The sequence below is a fragment of the Rana temporaria genome, chromosome 7 (genome assembly GCF_905171775.1).
Source record: "Rana temporaria chromosome 7, aRanTem1.1, whole genome shotgun sequence".
NCBI classification, from domain to species: Eukaryota; Metazoa; Chordata; class Amphibia; order Anura; family Ranidae; genus Rana; species Rana temporaria.
The window spans coordinates 12,755,508-12,774,593 of NC_053495.1; the positions used below are offsets into that span (position 1 = coordinate 12,755,508).

A 19,086-nucleotide genomic window follows, 5' to 3' on the forward strand; every position below is an offset into this window, starting at 1 on the left:
TTTAAAGAGCGCACACGCAATTTACGGAGCTACTGCTCCGTGAATCGCGGGTAGCGCAGTCAATTTGCGGGGGCGCAGGGCGAAAACGGTGCCCTGCGCCTACGTAAAAAATGTGTAATTGTTACTGAATCTACCCCCCTGCTTCTAAATGAGAAAAAAAATTGCGGGAACAAAATAAGCTAATGCCCCGTACACGCGATCGGAATTTCCATCGGGATAAACTCAGACGGATTTTTCAGACGGAATTCCGTTCAAGCCTGTCTTGCATACACACGGTCACACTAAATTTCGACCGCCAAGAACGCGGTGACGTACAACACTACGACGAGCCGAGAAAAAATGAAGTTCAATGCTTCCGAGCATGCGTCGGATTGATTCTGAGCATGCATGTTTTTTTTCTCCTTCGGAGTTCCATACAAAACGAATCCTCAAACGAATTACGCCGGCGTATCTATGGATACGCGGCGTAATTTCAAAGTTCCCCCGTCGTATCTCTGTTTTGTATCCACAAAACAAGATACGACGGAATCTGGGCTCGATCCGACAGGCGTACGTCTTAGTACGCCGTCGGATCGTAGGTGCATATTTACGCTGGTCGCTAGGTGGCGTTTCCATCGAATTCCGCGTCGAGTATGCAAATTAGCTAGATACGGCGATCCACGAAAGTACGTCCGGCCGGAGCATTTTTTCGGTCGTTTGCGTTCGGCTTTTTCCGGCGTATAGTTACCCCTGCTATATTAGGCGTATCCCATGTTAAGTATGGCCGTCGTTCCCGCGTCGAATTTTGAAAATGTTACGTCGCTTGCGTAAGTCGTTCGCGAATAGGGCTTTGCGTGGAATGACGTCACCGTCGTAAGCATTGGCTTGTTCCGGTTTAATTTCGAGCATGCGCACTGGGATACCACCACGGACGGCGCGTGCGCCGTTTAAAAAAAAACGTAATTTACGTCGGGTCACGACGTATTAACATAAAACACGCCCCCATCACAGCCATTTGAATTGCGCGCCCTTACGCCGCCTAAGTTACACTACGCCGCCGTAACTTACGGCGGGAAATCTTTGAGGATACAAAAAAAAAAAGTAAGTTACGGCGGCGTAGTGTATCTGAGATACACTACGCCGGACGGAGAGAAGCGCCACGCTTCGTGGATCTGGCCCTGAATTTCTGAAAATTCCGAAATTTGAACAGTGAATAGAAACATAACAGCTGCATTTTGATTGGCTGTGGTCTGAAACCCTTCTGCTTAAAAGCTTAACCCCATTAGGAGTAATAAAGGAATTCCCACTTAGAAAAAAAAAACAGAATGGATTAGTGGGAATGCTATAAATTAGAGCAGTTCTTTCACCAGTTTTGTCTGGGGAACCGCGTTCACGACTTTGCTAATTACGATTCAATATACATCAAACAAGCGGCATCGTCTTGGCAGCTTGCAGGGAAGTTCCCACACTACGGAGAACGTTCACAGTTTGTGTTTTCCTGCCTCTTGGAGCATTTTGCTGAGTTGTTTTTCATCCATCTCTTTTTTTACATTTTACTTTTTTTTACATCAGTGCTAATGACTGGCCTTTTTTTTGGCTTCTCTATTCCTCAGATCCTATTCACTTTCATATTTATTAAAGGAGATGTAATAGTTTTCCTCCTCTCCTCTGCCTCCCCTCACCTCCTAGGGGTAGCAACCAGAAAAAAGTTATTGTAAAAGAATATTGTAAAAAAAAGTAATAATAAAAAAATAATAAAAAGAAACTACTGACAACAGTCCCTGCCCACTGCCACCATCCACTGTTCTACTGACACTGTCCATTGCCCAACTGCCCCATATATATATATATATATATATATATATATATATATATATATATATATATATATATATATATATACGCATGTGTGTTTGAGCTTTTACACCTAATGTAATAGGCTGCGCACACCTATGTATATATATATATATATATATATATATATATATATATATATATATATATATATATATATACTGTATATATATATATATATATATATATATATATTTTTTTTTTTTTTTTTTTGCTTCATATGCTTGAATAGTTTGTTATATTTTTATTATTATATTATTTTATTATATTTAATAATGTATGCATTTATATATGTATTTGTTGTATTATGTTTAAATATAATAAAATAAGATAGATGTGTTTATGTGTGTGTGTATATATATATATATATATATATATATACACATCTATCTTAGTTTATTATATTTAAACATATTTAAGCATATATTTAAACATAATACACAAATACATAAATAAATGCATACATTAATAAATATAACTAAATAAATATATATATATATATATATATATATATATATATATATATATATATATATATATATATATATATATATATATATATATATATATATTTATATAATGTAATAATAATAATAAAATAATAACACAGAGAAACAACAAATTAAAAATAGCTTGTTATCATCATAAAGCGCCCAATAATAAAAATACATATAAATCTACAAAAAAAAACATGCATAATTCTTACCATGTAAAATAAAAAAAAATAAAAAAAATATATATATATATATATATATATATCTATATCTATATCTATATCTATATCTATATATATATATATATATATATATATATCTCAATATAGATATATATATATATATATATATATATATATATATATATATATATATATATATATATATATATATCAATATCAATATCAATATATATATATATATATATATATATATATATATATATATATATATATATAGAGAGAGAGAGAGAGAGAGAGATATTTTCTATCTATCTATTATCTATATAGATATATATATCTATAGATATACTATATATATATATATATATATATATATATATATATATAGGGAGAGAGAAATGAATTATATTTTTTATATATATATATATATATATATATATAAAATATAAAAAATGTATTCTTATTAAAAAAAATGCTAAAGATGGAGGCATAAACACCCTTTTAAAAAGGGGGAAGGGGAGAACAAAAGCAGTGTATATCAAATTTGTATTGATAGTATTAGGATAGACCAACGCGTTTCGGGGGATTACCTGGACTAAAATTGCCGTATCATGAAGTTTTGCATTAGGATCTCCTCACGCTCACCTTAAAGCTTTCTACTTACTGTATGCCCTCTTTTGAGACTATCAGGGCGGAAGCAGCCCAAAGGCCGGAACAAGGTTTAGCCTGCACTGCTCACTCATTCTCCACCTTTGTAAAAGAACTCATTCTGGCATTAAATTCAAAAGCAGCGATATCCCGTATCTATCAGTCCAGAGCAAGCGGTGTGCTTTTCAAAGCTTCTATTTTCAAAATCGACTGATATTTATGAGAAAGAAAAAAAAACCCCACATCATTCTGCTTATTATGAGCCATTCCAATCACATTATGAGGCAAGCTGGTATCTTCATGGAGCTAGAACAGGCTTCATAAATATTGTATGCGGTGATTATACGCGCCACGCTATGTAAATATCACAAACACAATGCAGAATTTGCTGAAAGCACCAACCTGCGATGTTGGCAAGCCATCCCACGTCTCCTAACGCCGGGTTCTCTGTTTTGCAGGCTCACAAGTTCATTGGCCGTCCTACGGGTCTGTCCCATGTCTCCATTGCCGGCTGATGGGTGTCGGAAGGTGGGATCTCCTCCATGTCTACCGTGTGCACCGATACACAGCCTTTCACCCAGCTTCCTCCTCCCCAGAATCTGCTCTCCAGACCTATGAATGTGTCTAAACCTTCAGGTAAGTCTAGTGGACTCTTCTCTGACTAGGCATGAGTACAATTTTGGGTTCAGGTATTGGCCACATTTTCAGCGAAAACTGTGAGATTTTGATGAAATTCATTATCAGAGTCAAAGCAGGAGGAATAAAACACACCTGCCATACTGCTTACTATGGGTGTTTTGGGCCAGATTCACGTAGAATCGCGGCGGCGTAACGTATCGTTACACCGCCGCAAGTTTTCATCGCAAGTGCCTGATTCACAAAGCACTTGCGGTGAAAACTACGCCGGCGGCCTCCGGCGCAAGGCGGGCCAATTCAAATGGCCGTGTGCCATTTAAATTAGGCGCGCTCCCGTGCCAGACCTACTGCGCATGCTCTGTTTCGCAATTCCCGTCGTGCTTTGCGCACCGTGACGTAATTTTTTCGAATGGCGACGCGCGTAGCGTACTTCCGTATTCCCGGACGTGTTACGCAAACGACGTTAAATTTTAAATTTCGATGCGGGAACGACGGCCATACTTTAGACAGCAATACGATTGCTGACTAAAGTTAGGGCACCCAAAACGACAACTAAATTTGCAACGGAAAACTAGACTAGCGGCGACGTAGCGATCGCGAAAATCCATCGTGGATCGCCGTAACTCCTAATTTGCATACCCAACGCTGGTTTACGACGCAAACTCCCCCCAGCGGCGGCCGCGGTACTGCATCCTAAGATCTGACAGTGTAAAACAATTACACCTGTCGGATTTTATGGATATCTATGCGTAACTGGTTCTATGAATCAGTCGCATAGATAGAAACAGAGATACGACGGCGTATCAGGAGAAACGCCGTCGTATCCCCTTTGTGAATCTGGCCCTTTTTTCCTATAGGTGAACTACCAAAAGAGTACCAATTACAGAACAGGCAAGGTTGGCGATAATACATTGTTGAAGAAGTGTTGGTAAGATGTGAGTGCAGTGTGTATGAGAACAAGCAGTATGTGCAGGAGAGGAGTGTGGAGGGTATGACAGTGGGCAGTATGTGCAGGAGAGGAGTGTGGAGGGTATGACAGTGGGCAGTATGTGCAGGAGAGGAGTGTGGAGGGTATGACAGTAGGCAGTATGTGCAGGAGAGGAGTGTGGAGGGTATGACAGTGGGCAGTATGTACATGAGAGGAGTATGGAGGGCATGACAGTGGGCAGTATGTGCAGGAGAGGAGTGTGGAGGGTATGACAGTGGGCAGTATGTGCAGGAGAGAGAGTGTGGAGGGTATGACAGTAGGCAGTATGTGCAGAAGAGGAGTGTGGAGGGTATGACAGTGGGCAGTATGTACATGAGAGGAGTATGGAGAGTATGACAATAGGCAGTATGTGCTGGAGAGGAGTGTGGAAGGTATGACAGTGGGCAGTATGTGCAGGAGAGGAGTGTGGAGGGTATGACAGTGGGCAGTATGAGCTAGAGAGTAGTGTGGAGGGTATGACAGTAGGCAGTATGTGCAGGAGAGGAGTGTGGAGGGTATGACAGTGGGCAGTATGTGCAGGAGAGGAGTGTGGAGGGTATGACAGTGGGCAGTATGAGCTAGAGAGTAGTGTAGAGGGTATGACAGTGGGCAGTATGTGCAGGAGAGAGAGTATGTTGGGTATGACAGTGGGCAGTATGCAGTGCTGGACTGGGACAAAAATTTGGCCCTGGACTTCATCCAGACTGGCCCACTTTGATATGTCTCTCTTATGGCGGCCGGACAACTCCCGCAACCCAACAACCCCCCCCCCCCAGGCCACCCAAGCCCCCTCTCCCCCTTCACTAGCCACTAGCCATTCTACTTTATTAGAGAAGAACGGTTGGTACTGGTACTCTTATAGGCAGTACCAGTGGGGAAGTTAGACATTATTTCACCCGGGGGAAAGTTTAGGCAGAAGTGAGAAACTCCCAGGCCATAGCTGTTGAGTCAGCTGTCTGTCCCCTCCCCCCTGCTCCTCTGTCGTCCCCCCTGCTCCTTTGGTCCTCCCCCTGATTCTCTGTTCCGCCCCCGTTGGTGAGCGCTGCGGGGAGGGAGAGAAGGTGAGCTCTGTGGGGAGGGAGAGACAGAGGAGCGGAGAGGGGCGGCGGTCCGCTGTCACTAAAGCTGGCCCACTGAGCCATCGGCCCACCGGGAAACTCCCTATTGTCCCAATGGCCAATGGTCCATCCCTGGCAGTATGTGTAAGAGAGGAGTATGGAGGGTATGACAGTAGGCAGTATGTTCAGAAGAGGAGTATGGAGGGTATGACAGTAGACAGTATGTACAGGAGAGAAAGTATGTTGGGTATGACAGTGGGCAGTATTTGCAAGAGAGGAGTATGGAGGGTATGACAGTAGGCAGTATGTGCATGAGAGAGAGTATGTTGGGTATGACAGTGGGCAGTATGTGCAGGAGAGGAGTTTGGAAGGCATTACAGTGGGCAGTATGTGCAGGAGAGGGGTATGGTGGGTATGACAGTGGACAGTATGTGCAGGAGAGTAGTGTGGAGGGTATCACAGTGGGCAGTATGTGCAGGAGAATATTGTGGAGGGTATGACAGTGGGCAGTATGTGCAGGATAAGGCGTATGGTGGGTATGAGAGTGGGCAGTATGTGAACAGGAGGAGTATTGTAGGGGGGGGGGAAGTGTGAAGGGTACGACAGGCGTATGTGAGGGTATGTGCAGGAGAGGGGTATGGAGAGTATGACAGTGGGCAGTGTGTGCAGGAGAGGGGTATGGAGGGTATGACAGTGGGCAGTAAGTGCAGGAGAGGGGTATGGAGGGTATGACAGTGGGCAGTAAGTGCAGGAGAGGGGTATGGAGGGTATGACAGTGGGCAGTAAGTGCAGGAGAGGGGTATGGAGGGTAGGACAGTGGGCAGTATGTGCAGGAGAGGGGTATGGAGGGTATGACAGTGGGCAGTATGTGCAGGAGAGGGGTATGGAGGGTATGACAGTGGGTAGTAAGTGCAGGAGAGGGGTATGGAGGGTATGACAGTGGGCAGTATGTGCAGGAGAGGGGTATGGTGGGTATGACAGTGGGCAGTATGTCCAGGAGAGGGGTATGGAGGGTATGACAGTGGGCAGTATGTGCAGGAGAGGGGTATGGAGGTATGACAGTGGGCAGTATGTGCAGGAGAGGAGTGTGGAGGGTATGACAGTGGGCAGTATGTGCAGGAGAGGGGTATGGAGGGTATGACAGTGGGCAGTATGTGCAGGAGAGGAGTGTGGAGGGTATGACAGTGGGCAGTATGTGCAGGAGAGGGGTATGGTGGGTATGACAGTGGGCAGTATGTGGAGGAGAGGGGTATGGAGGGTATGACAGTGGGCAGTATGTGCAGGAGAGGGGTATGGAGGGTAGGACAGTGGGCAGTATGTGCAGGAGAGGGGTATGGAGGGTATGACAGTGGGCAGTATGTGCAGGAGAGGGGTATGGAGGGTAGGACAGTGGGCAGTATGTGCAGAAGACAAGTGCTAAGGGTATCATTTTCGATACTGGGACAATTTTATAAAATACATTGAAATCTATACACAAGGGGTCAGTTGTTTTTATATATATATTTAGGGCTTTTGGCAAAAAAATGCACTAAATGCTTTTCTGCAGCTTCTCCATTGAAGTCGATTGAACCAAAAATGCAGCGTTTTTGCGTTTAAGTCACTGACCATTTCCAAAAACGCATAGATGTGAACGTGTCCCATGGGAAACCATGTTATATGGACTCTAGTGTGTTTCTGCAAAAAAAAAAAAAAACATTAGATGCGAACCGGGCCTAAGGCAGGATTTTTCTGAGAAAATAAAAAAGTAGAAATCTTCAAGTTTTACAGTAATGACCAAAAGATGCCTTTTTCACCCGGCGGTGGCATTAATTAAACGCCTCCTCTGTCCTAGTCATACGACGGCCCCGCCTGGATTTACGGCTTAATAACCATTCAGTTTTCTTCCTTTTATCTTCACATGAAAGCTGGTGGAGTCCCCGGTGATGTTCTAAAAGAAATGCGTTTGACTGATTGCCAGATTCTGCAGAGAACGCATGCAACATTCTGCGTGACGCATTCTGAAGGGGCAAAGATGTTCTCTTTATACCGAGATATACAATTTATTATATTTATCATACGGCTAGTTATGGATGGAATCGGACAAAATTCTGACTTTGAAGTGGGGTCCCAAAAACATTAGAGTCGACCTTCCATGAAATTGCAAGGCCCGGTATTTAACTAGCTCCTCCCCTCAGATAGAAAATAAACGTAACCACTTCAGCCCCAGAAGGATTTACCCCCTTCCTGACCAGGCCATTTTTTGCGATTCGGCACTGCGTCAATTTAACTGACAATTGCACGCTTGTGCGACGTGGCACCCAAACAAAATTGGCGTCCTTTTTTCCCCACAAATAGAGCTTTCTTTTGGTGGTATTTGATCACCTCTGCTTATTTGTTGTGCTATAAATAAAAAAAAGCGAAAATTTTGAAGAAATTTTTTTATTTTTTTTTACTTTTTGCTATAAAAATATCCCTCCAAAAAATTAAAAAAAATATTTCTTCATCAGTTTAGGCCAATATGTATTCTTCTACATGTTTTTGGTAAAGAAAAAAAAATCTCAATCAATTATATTGATTGGTTAGCGCAAAAGTTATAGGCCTAGATTCACGTAGGGCGGCATAACGTTGTGCGGGCGTAGCGTATCTTATTTACGCTACGCCGCCGCTACTTAGAGAGGCAAGTGCTGTATTCACAAAGCACTTGCGTCCTAATTTATGGCGGGGTAGCGTAAATCGGCCGGCGTAAGTGCGCGTAATTTAAAGTAGGCAGGTCGTGGGCGTGTTGTATTTAAATTAAGCGTGACCCCATGTACATGCATGGCCGAACGAACGGCACTCAGTATAACGTCGTATTTACGCCCAAAAATACGCCGGCTCAATGCCTGTGACGTGAACGTAACCTACGTACAGCCCCATTCACGTACTACTTACGTAAACAACGTAAAAAGATATACGCTTGTTCCAACGTCCATACCTTGCATGGGCTGCGCCACCTAGAGACCAGCTTTATCTTTATGCCGGTGTATGTCTTACGTAAACGGCGTAACTAATTGCGACGGGCGTACGTACTTTCGTGAATCGGCATATCTTGCTCATTTACATATTCAACGCGGAAATCAACGGAAGCGCCACCTAGCGGCCAGCGTAAATATGCACCCCAAGATACGACGGCGTAGGAGACTTACGCCGCTCGTATCTTGGCCAAATCTATGCGTAACTGATTCTATGAATCAGGCGCATAGATACGACGGCGGCCATTCGAACTTACGACGGCGTATCTGGAGATACGCCGTCGTAAGTCTTTGAGAATCTGGGCCATAGCGTCTACAAAATAGGGGATAGATGCCATTTTTCTTATATTTTTTTTTACTAGTAATGGCAGTGATTTTTAGCAGGACTGCGACATTGTGGTGGACACATCGGACACTTTTGACACTTTATTGGGATCACTGACATTTATACAGCGATCAGAGCTAAAAAATAGCCACTGATTACTGTATAAATGGCACTGACAGGGAAGGGGTTAACACTAGGTGAGCGATCAAGGGGTTAAATGTGTTCCCTTGGGAGGTGATTCTAACTGTGGGGGGAGGGGACTGACTGGAGGAGGAGAGAGAATGCTGTTCCTGATCACTAGGAACAGCAGATCTCTCTCTACTTCCCTGACAGAACGGGGATCTGTCTGTTTACATTGATTGACAGATTCCCGTTCTGGCTCTCTGAGGAGCGATCGCGGGTTGCCGGCGGACACTGCGGCCGCACACATCGGCTCCGGCGTCCAAAAAATTAGAACGAAACGAATTGCACACGTCCAAAATCCATGCTTGCTCATCCAATGATCTCCAGATATCTGCACTGTTCAGAACTGACATCGTCTGATGTTCTTTTGTTTCTTTCTGCACAGGGGCAATTAGGAGCCACAACATGGGTTCTGCTCAGGCCCAGTGATGGAGCTGCAGACGTGCCCCAGGCCTAAACAACAGCAATCCCCTATACAGCCAATCAGGAAGAGCCAGACACCCAGCAAAAGCTGAAGCACACACAGTGAGTTGGATGCGCCCCTTTTACTGTAACATCTGTAAGAAATACCCGGGCTTAGCCAATGAGTGGGAAAGACGCCAAGTGATACAATTGCTGAGTGCAGTATACACCAATGAGCAACTGGAGTCCACTTTGTTATCAGCAGACAAGTGAAAGAAAGATTCCTATTGGTCACTGTGGATTTGGCATTATACGCTTAGGCCCCTTTCACACTTGCGCCGTTCGTAAGAAACGTCAATTACGTGGGGTCACAAGTAATTTAAATAAAACACGCCCACATCATCCACATTTGAATTAGGCGGGCTTACGCTGACACATTTACACTACGCCGCCGTAACTTAGGGCACGAGTTCTTTCTGAATACGAAACTTGCGCCCTAAGTTACGGCGGCGTAGTGTATCTGAGATACGATACGCCCGCCGATAGATACGAAAATTGATCTGAATCGGGGTCACTGTATTTAAACGGTTGAGGACGTCGACAAAATGGCACGGCTGGGCACAAGGGCGTACATGTTCGTCCCCTTTAAGATCCCAGTCGCTGCGCTCGCGACCCACGGCTGGGATCTTAAGGGGGACAAACATGTACGCCCTTGTGCCCAGCCGTGCCATTTTGTCGACGTATATCGTCCTGCGGCGGTCCTCAACCAGTTAAATACATAATTTATACACCAAAAAAAAAAAAATATATATATATAGATAGAACAGACATATAAACTGTTAAAAAAAAATGTATTCAAATTCATTCAAAAAGTTATCGCCCCCCAATATGGTCATCCTACAATAACTCCCCAATATGGCGTGTATTTTTGCGCTCGCTCTTTTGTTTATCCATGCCAGAGCATTTCTTGAGAACGATACACGGAGATGCAAACCGTCTAACGCACCAAACCCAAGTGCGTCTCTCGCCTTTGGAGTGCCAGAGAAATTTAGGTCAGGTCTAATCCGGGCTTAAAATCAGAAGCAGAAATTGTTTCTTCGCAGAGATATAGGAAGTGCGCAGCGTGCACCGAGGAGCGCGTGCGATGCCCCCGGCTATTCGCCAAATTGCTCATTCTTTTTCATAAGAAAAGACATGAAAATAAATGCATGTTTTCTATATGTATTCCTTCTCCATGGAGGAGAATAAATGACAGGAAGGCTTATGGGACATCAAAAGGTCTTTTCATAAAATGTTCATTTCTCCGACCGCGGAGAGAAGTAAAAGCCCCGTATTATTCTAGGGGGGGGGGGGGGGTTGTATCTGGGATGGCAGTTATGAAATGACAAGAATCTGTCCCCAGACGGGTTTATAATAAAAACACCAAATATTGCTATTATGTGTGAAAAAATATAAAAAGAAACATCATTTTTTCTTTTTAACCACTTGCCAACTGCCAAACATAGATACACGTCGGCAGAATGGCACGGGCAGGCAAAGCAACGTACCTGTACGCTCAGTGCTGCCATCAGGGGGTACAGGCATTACACCTATAAGGGGCCCGGCTGGCCCCCCTCCGGGTTTTTTTTTTTGCATTACACCTGTAAGGGGCCCAATGGTTCCCAGGGCCCCTTCCAGGCCTGGCCGGCCCCCCTCCCATTTTTTTTTGCATTACACCTGTAAGTGCCCCCCTACCCCCGCTTATTATCGTGCGTCAGGAGAGAAGAGATTACACTTGTCAGTGAGAGGAATAGGGCCCCTTCATTGGTGTCAGCGGAAAGAATAGTTCCCCATCATTGGTGTCATTGGAAGGAATAGTCCCCCGTATCAGTATAAGGAACAGTGCCCCATGGGCCGCATACAGACAATGCCCCATGGGCCGCATACAGACAGTTCCCCATGGGCCATATACAGACAGTGCCCCATGGGCCGCATACAGACAGTTCCCCATATGCCGCATACAGACAGTGCGCCATGGGCTGCATACAGACAGTGCCCCATGGGCTGCATACAGACAGTGCGCCATGGGCTGCATACAGACAGTGCCCCATGGGCTGCATACAGACAGTGCGCCATGGGCTGCATACAGACAGTGCGCCATGGGCCGCATACAGACAGTGCCCCATGGGCCGCATACAGACAGTGCCCCATATGCCGCATACAGACAGTGCCCCATGGGACGCATACAGACAGTGCCCCATGGGCCGCATACAGACAGTTCCCCATGGGCCGCATACAGACAGTGCCCCATGGGCCGCATACAGACAGTACCCCATGGGCCGCATACAGACAGTACCCCATAGGCCGCATACAGACAGTGCCCCATGGGCCGCATACAGACAGTGCGCCATGGGCCGCATACAGGCAGTACCCCAAGGGCCGCATACAGACAGTGCCCCATGGGCCCGCATACAGACAGTGCCCCAAGGGCCGCATACAGACAGTGCCCCATGGGCCGCATACAGACAGTGCCCCATGGGCCGCATACAGACAGTACCCCATGGGCTGCATACAGACAGTGCCCCAAGCACCGCATACAGACAGTGCCCCAAGGACCGCATACAGACAGTGCCCCATGGGCCGCATACAGACAGTACCCCATGGGCCGCATACAGACAGTACCCCATGGGCCGCATACAGACAGTACCCCATGGGCCGCATACAGACAGTGCCCCATGGGCCGCATACAGACAGTGCCCCATGGGCCGCATACAGACAGTGCATCAAGGGCCTCATACAGACAGTTCCCCATGGGCCCCTTCCAGACCTGGCCGGCCCCCCTCCCATTTTTTTTTTTTTGCATTACACCTGTAAGTGCCCCCCTACCCCGCTTATTATCGTGCGTCAGGAGAGAAGAGATTACACTTGTCAGTGAGAGGAATAGTTCCCCATTCATTGGTGTCATTGGAAGGAATAGTCCCCCGTATCAGTATAAGGAACAGTGCCCCATGGGCCGCATACAGTCAGTGCCCCATGGGCCGCATACAGACAGTACCCCATGGGCCGCATACAGACAGTGCCCCATGGGCCGCATACAGACAGTGCCCCATGGGCCGCATACAGACAGTACCCCATGGGCCGCATACAGACAGTGCCCCATGGGCCGCATACAGACAGTGCCCCATGGGCCGCATACAGACAGTGCCCCATGGGCCGCATACAGACAGTACCCCATGGGCCGCATACAGACAGTGCCCCATGGGCCGCATACAGACAGTGCCCCATGGGCCGCATACAGACAGTACCCCATGGGCCGCATACAGACAGTGCCCCATGTGCGGCATACAGACAGTGCCCCATTGGCCGCATACAGACTGTGCCCCATGGGCTGCATACAGACAGTGCCCCATGGGCCGCATACAGACAGTGCCCCATGGGCCGCATTTGGAGACCACTGTTATAAACGATACCAATGTATTGGCTCTCCAGTATTTTCCAGGCATGCAGTGTTGGTCAGGATGGACACCTATGTGTTAATATTTTCGATCAGCAAATCTGTATAAATAGACCAACAACAGGAGGGGTGATTTCCCAGCGATCCTCGCCTGCCGCTGTCAGGTGTGTGCAGACGGATGACAGTAATCCCGAGCGCAGAACAGAAGTCTTAGTGCCAGATGGTCGCTTTGCCTTCACAATAAATGTGCGGAGCGCGGCCGGGCCACTCCTCCTGCCCTCTTCAGCTGTTCTTCTTGTATGGACAAGATACATTATATGAATTTCTACCAGAGTCAAGGCAAGACTACAGCGGGGTTTTCTTTGCGGTGACATACGGCTTTGCTCACAGTACACAATATTTGTCGCTTTTAAAGGTCAGGTTTTTCTCAAGCCCCGGAAATCTGACAAAATGTATGCAAATGAGGCATTTTTCAAAGGCGGGCACCCCTTCCATAGACTCCCATGTTAAACGTCAGTCTAGTCAAGGGCACAGTGAGGCTTGGGCACCGTGAGGCATGGACACAGTGAGGCATGGGCACAGTGAGGCATGGGCACAGTGAGGCATTTGCGAGAATCTGGGCCATTATGTTTAGGGAACTGAGGAGGAAAATTCGGCATAGTGAGCATAAGCAGCCGGCGGCAAGTATGATTAGTCACCCACCAATTGGAGGGGGGGGGGGGGCGGCGATGTACCCAGCCTGGCACAAGGGGCATCAATGTTGAATCACGGTTCACAGACTCGGCACACATTGTGCGGAGAAGATATTAACCCCAATGGGGGAGGAAAGCCACCGCTGCCTCTGACTTTGACTAACCCTGGCGGGGGGGGGGGGGGGCGACCGCTTCTCCTCTGCACAAAATATCCAGCGCAAAAACTATCCCCCCCCCCCCCCCCATGGTAAATGACAATAATAAAAAACAAAATGTAATTAAAAATGAATACAAATAATTAAACATAATAATACATCTGAATCCGGCGCGCTGGTCCTTTCCCCCTTGGGGATTTTTTTTTGGTGTCGCTTCTCCTCTGCGCCAACCCCGGCTGTAAGTGAACAGCACGCCGTACTGGAATATAGGTCATTCGATCGCCGCAGACTCCGAGCTGATGAACATTTTGCATGCTCAAGAGCGACTTAGGACATTGGGCAGATCTATTTTTTGCTCGACTTGCTTTGCGTGTCCTGAAAATCCCGCTCTTTTTCTTTCGCTCCGACATAAAAGCTACAAACCGACCTGGAAATACAGAAAATCGTATTTGTAGAACGCGAGTAAAAATAAGAAAAAAAAAATTCCCGAAAAAGGAAATGGGGCATCAGCCAATTGCAGTGTTCTTATTTTTCTATGCATTACTGGAGTATTAAACCCAAAAGCAAACATTATATTGCTGAAATAAAAATAGAAGGTGGCGCTAAAAACATATAGGTGTAAAAACAGTGGGCCAGATTCAGGTACCTGCGCCGCAGCGTAACGTATCCCGTTTACGTTACACCGCCGCAAGTTTTCAGCGTAAGTGCCTGATTCACAAAGCACTTACCTGTAAACTTGCGGCGGTGTATCGTAAACACGTCCGGCGCAAGCCCGCCTAATTCAAATGGGGCGTGTACCATTTAAATTAGGCGCGCTCCCGCGCTGAACGTTCTGCGCATGCTCCGTTCGTAAATTTCCCGACATGCTTTGCGCGAATTTACGGCGGCCCGACGTGTTTGTGAATGGCGACGTGCCGTACTTACGCCAAAAAAAATATTTTTTCCATTTGACGCGGGAACGACGGCCATACTTTAACATGGCTTGTGTAAAGTTAAGCAATGAAAAAGATTGCTTAACTTTGCGACGGGAAAAACCGACGTTACGCACGCCCCCCCTCATTACCCTTTTTTTGGGAGTGGGTAACGGGAGTCCTGTCAGAGTAAATTTTTTTGCCTTAGCTTTGTGCGGGGGGGCCATTGGTTCCATTGTTTCGACTCCAGCATGAATGAAAGCAAGCAAACATTCATTGATGGAAGCTGGTGATGCTGCATTTGATGGGCGCTGGTGAGGCTGCATTGATGGGCGCTGATGAAGCTGAATTTGATGGGCGCTGGTGAGGCTGCATTTGATGGGCGCTGATGAGGCTGCCTTTGATGGGCGCTGGTAGGCTGCATTTGATGGGGGCTGGTAGGCTGCATTTGATGGGAGCCGGTGAGGCTACATTTGATGGGCACTGGTTAGGCTGCATTGATGGGCGCTGGTGGGGCTGCATTGATAGGCGCTGGTGAGGCTGCATTGATGGGGGTTTCATTAAAAAGGTGGGGTATACATTGGCAGGGTAAAGGGGGTGGAGTCAGGGGTGGAGCCAGGGTGTCAAAACTCATGCCGTGGTTGGCAGTAGGAATCCTTTTGGTATTTTAAATGTGCAATTACACCTACCCTAAAAAGTGGTCAAACACCTGTGGTGAGTTGCCACCTTTCCATTGAGCAGCTGTGGTGGAAGAACTACAAGTCTCATTTGGTGTTGGGATCACTATTATAAATGTGGGCTACAAATTGGCTTTCTTTCACCAATGTCTTCCTTCTTGTCACTCTTCCATAAAGGCCAGATTTGTGGAGAGACCACTAATAGTTGTCCTGTGGACAGATTCTCCCCCCTGAGCTGTGGATCTCTGCAGCTCCTCCAGAGTTACCATGGGCCTCTTGGCTGCTTCTCTGATGAATGCTCTCCTTACCCGGCCTGGTCAGTTTAGGTGGACGGCCATGTCTTGGTAGGTTGTCAGTTGTGCCATACTCTTTCCATTTTCGGATGATGGATTGAACAGAAGCTCCGTGAGATGTTCAAAGTTTGGGATTGTTTTTTTATAACCTAACCCTGCTTTATACTTCTCCACAACTTTATCCCTGACCCGTCTGGTGTGTTCCTTGGCCTTCATGATGCTGTTTGTTCACTAAGGTTCTCTAACAAACCTCTGAGGGCTTCACAGAACAGCTGTATTTATACTGAGATTAAATTACACACAGGTGGACTCTATTTACTAATAGGTGACTTCTGAAGGCAATTGGTTCCTCTAGATTTTAGTTAGGGGTATGGGGCTGAATACAAATGCAGCCCTCACACTTTTCACATATTTATTTGTAAAAGAATATGAAAACCATTTATCATTTTCCTTCCACTTCACAATGATGTGCCACTTTGTGTTGGTCTATCACATAAAATCCCAATAAAATACATTTACGTTTTTGGTTGTAACTTGACAGCATGTGGAGAATGTCAAGGGGTATGAATACTTTTTCAAGGCACGGTAAATGTAATTTGCGTACAACGTTACATGAGTGCGCAATTACCATTTAAAGTAGCGCAGCGCTGAATAGCAAAAAAACGGCCTGGTCATAAAAGTCAGTAAAACCTTCCGGAGCTCAGTGGTTAATTACCGTATTTATCGGCGTATACCGCGCACTTTTTTGCCCTGAAAATCAGGGCAAAATCGTGGGTGCGCGATATACGCCGATACCCGGTTTCCCGCGCCGAGTTTGAATACTGCACCGGCATATACCGAGCGCAGTACACTCGTGTATAGTCGGGCAGTCTCGGCTCCTCCCGCGCTAACGTCCTGGACGTACAGGACGTGAGCGCGGCAGTATTCAAACTCAGCGCGGGAAAGCGGGAAACGAGCGAGGAGGATGCCGCAGAAGGACGCCGGACCCGACGAAGAGGACACCCGAAGCCGCAGACGGACGCCGGACCCGACGAGGCCGCCGATGGACGCCGCGCAAGACACCAAAACTGTAAGTACAAAATCCATTTTTCCACAGGAATTCTGGCCAACTTTAGGGGTGCGCGCTATACGCGGGAGCGCGCTATACCCCAATAAATACGGTACGTAACAAAAAAACAAACAAACGCACAATAAAAAAGGGCAAAAAATGATCACTAAACTTCCATCACATTCCCCCCGAATTAATTTTTCTATAATCATCTCTATTCCTGAACGGAAAAAAAAATCAGACGACGCGTCTCCAGCGTAGAACAGAAGAGTATTGCGAAATAAATCTACATATTTACTGCAGATTGCTGGAAAACTGTAGGTTGTGCCCTGAGGGCCGCGCGCCACGCGGGAAAGCGACGGCCTTATCTCTCCAGAGAAAGAGGCTTAGCACCAGGTGGAAAATATGACCTCATATCCTAAAGGAGGAAAAATGATGAGAGATGAAAACAGTGTCTGGCTAAGCCAATAAAAACAAACGGTAACGGAAAAAAAAACGAAGCGTGTTAGTGATCCTTCCAAAGGACCCGACATGACAGATTCATAATAAACGCGGCTCTGTAATCATTGAGACGTCATTAGGTGTATTTATAAAAAGTATGCAGTGTGTACATGAACCTGACCTGGTATCAGAATCCCTGTATAGCACAGCTGGAGTGTGAGAGGAAGAAGCAGCACAGGGAGCCAATCAGTTCTTGTGCTGACAAAAAGAATGCAGATAGGAGGAGAGAGTAAAGTGATAAGGAGATGAGCTTGTCACATAGCCTGGGGTGGGTCCAGGATGACCTGGGATATGAAGAAGTGGATTAAGTGATGCTGGCCACCTGTCCTGATGAAGTTCCGGTGGGCAGAGCGAAACATGTAGACGACGTTCACACAGGGACGAGCCCGCTACAGACAGCCCTTCCTCTGGCCCAACCACAGGTCACTGTGCTACTTCTCCTTTCACCGCCCAGACATAGCCTTGGACGGGTCCAGGATGACCTGGGATATGAAGAAGTGGATTGAATGATGCTGGCCACCTGTCCTGATGAAGTTCCGGTGGGCAGAGTGAAACATGTAGACGACGTTCACACAGGGACGAGCCCGCTACAGACAGCCCTTCCTCTGGCCCAACCACAGGTCACTGTGCTACTTCTCCTTTCACCGCCCAGACATAGCCTTGGGTGGGTCCAGGATGACCTGGGATATGAAGAAGTGGATTGAATGATGCTGGTCACCTGTCCTGATGAAGTTCCGGTGGGCAGAGCGAAACACTTGAGGCGATTTAGTTCGCATTTGCAGCGCCATACAAGTTATTCACTCACTTTATATTGGCTTTTGGAATTTAGAAATGCAGAAATTTAGAAATCAGATGCAGAGGCGGCTCTAGGCTTTGTGAGGCCTTAGGCAAAACTTGACATGGGGCCACACTCACACCCATGATGGGAAAAATAATTCAAGGACAAGAGCCTCTTCCACACAACCCTGGCCGGTGGTTGTGGGGGGTCTTCGGGCAGGGGGGCTTATCGGAATCTAAAAGCCCCCCTTAACAAGACGGCCTCCAAATCCTGCTCTTTAATAACTAAGGGGCAGGGGCCACCCGGTGATGTCACCTGGTGAACCCGCCCCCTTGTGACATCATTGACTGAGGGCATGCTGGGTCATTGACGTCACAAGGGATGGGGTCACCGATATTCGATGGCTGTTAGGGATGCTGGCAGCCCCGTTCCTGAGTCGGGGCTCTTAACGCTGCCTGTGCACAGCTCAAAACTTAGGTAATGCATTGGGTAAGTTAGGGGGCCGCGAGGCCTTAGGCGACTGCCTAATTTGCATAATTAAAGAGCCGCCTCTGATCAGATGAAAGGTTTAGCGCTGGGAAACACTTTTTGATAGATAAAAAGTGCACTTTATGTACAACTAGGGGTGCAACGGATCAAAAAACTCACGGTTCGGATCGTTCCTCGGATCAGGAGTCACGAATCGGATCATTTTTCGGATCAGCAAAAAAAAAATCTCCCCCACTGTAATATCCACATCCCCCCCCCCCCCCACACCAACTATAGTACCCCCTCGTTGCAGACACCCCCCCCCTCCTCTCAGTACAGAGACCCCCCCTCCTCTCAGTACAGAGACCCCCCTCCTCTCAGTACAGAGACCCCCCCCCCCCTCCTCTCAGTA

The 19,086-nt window shown here is 46.7% G+C and overlaps 1 protein-coding gene across 1 annotated transcript in view; it reads left to right on the forward strand.

The window, feature by feature from the left end:
- LOC120945060 (G-protein coupled receptor 22-like) overlaps positions 1-19,086 on the forward strand; it is a 166,737-nt gene that overhangs the window by 134,097 nt on the left and 13,554 nt on the right. The window contains exons 2-3 of the mRNA XM_040358914.1: positions 3,616-3,793; positions 9,702-9,841. The gene's annotated coding sequence lies outside the window, so the exon portion shown is untranslated. The remainder of the gene's footprint in view (positions 1-3,615; positions 3,794-9,701; positions 9,842-19,086) is intronic.